This window comes from Atta cephalotes (assembly GCF_000143395.1).
Source record: "Atta cephalotes unplaced genomic scaffold scaffold00002, whole genome shotgun sequence".
NCBI classification, from domain to species: Eukaryota; Metazoa; Arthropoda; class Insecta; order Hymenoptera; family Formicidae; genus Atta; species Atta cephalotes.
The window spans coordinates 13,446,652-13,448,320 of NW_012130066.1; positions in this window are offsets into that span (position 1 = coordinate 13,446,652).

Sequence of the window (1,669 nt, forward strand, 5' to 3'; positions counted from 1 at the left end):
GAGAGAGAGAGAGACCTACATTTCCATTCTCAATATTCAATATCTCATAGAAGAGGTATAATTTTTAATACCTCTTTTATAGGACATTGAATATTAGGAATGAATTTCTTGGATGACAAAATGCTTTTATTATCCCATCCACACACCATAAAAAAAATATTAGAAGAAAAAAATATAAGAAGCTATTAAAATTTTGTTGAAGAATAGTTATGCTTTTTCTTTTGTTACGTCCAAGTTCCGCACACAAAAAGTTGAGGAAGTAAATGCAACAGGAATTAAATTTTTGATTCGATTTGGTCTCGCTCAAGCTTCGGATCACAAAGGAGCTGGTGGAAAAGACTAATGCAAACCGGGAGTCATTTCGCTTCTTGGGGCTCTCAAAGAGCCGGGGGTCGGGAGGACGAAGTGGAAACCTCTCTCGTGATCAATGTTCTGTTGAACGGGCTCACGAGTCGAACGCATTTATTTAAAGGGCACAAACTGGATTAATATACTACTAGAGCGTACTTTAACGACAGATGTGCCAGTGCGTTCTGATATGTGTTCTGACTTTCGGTCGTGGAATTTAATCCATGTGACCGGAAAAAGGACTAAGTGCAATCGCAGGGCGAATGGAAGATGAATACAAGGAAAGATAAATATAAATAAATAAAAAAATAATAATATAAACAAATAAGATAAAATTTTACAATAATTAAAAATATAATTAAATATAATATAATCATATAATTAAAAATGGATGTTAATATTAGGTGTACAACTTTGCTTCCGCCGTTTTTTTTCCGAAATTCGAGGATTTATTGTAAAAAACTGGTTATACATTTATGATTCAAAGTATTGTCGCTGGCCACTACTTTCTCCCATCTTTCGGGAAGCGTACGAATCCCGCGTCGAAAAAACTGGTCATCTTTTGAGGCTATCCACGAATCGATCCAATTTTTTACTTCTTCATAAGACCGGAAGTGCTGGTCAGCCCGGCCGTGTGCCATTGATCGAAACAAGTGATAGATATCAGAGGGAGCAACGTCTGGAGAATACGGCGAGTGGGGTAGGACTTCTCATTTCAACGTTTCCAGTATGTCTTGACTACTTTCGCAACATGGGGTCGAGCATTGTCATGCTGCAAAATCACTTTATCGTGTCTCTCGTTGTATTGCGGCCGTTTGTTTTTCAATGCTCAGCCCAAACGCATCAATTGCGTTCGATACCGATCGCCTGTGATTGTTTCAGTCGGTTTTAACAGTTCATAATACACTACACCGAACTGGTCCCACCAAATACAGAGCATGACCTTAAAGCGGTGAATATTCGGTTTGGTCGTCGAAGCATGGCCGGGAACTCTCCATGATTTTCTGGGATTATCGTAATGAACCCATTTTTCGTCCCCAGTCACAATGCGGTGCAGAAATCCCTTCCGTCTTTGCCTTTCAAGCAGCTGTTCACAAGCAAACAAACGCCGTTCAACATCTCTCGGCTTCAATTCGTACGGCACCCAATTTCCTTGCTTCTGAATCATTCCCATGGCTTTGAGGCGTTTTGAAATGGCTTGTTGAGTCACTCCCAATGATCGTGCTAATTCTTCTTGATTTTGACACGAGTCTTGCTCAAGTAATGCCTCCAATTCTACATCTTCGAAAACCTTCTCTCTTTCACCGCTATGCCGGTCTTC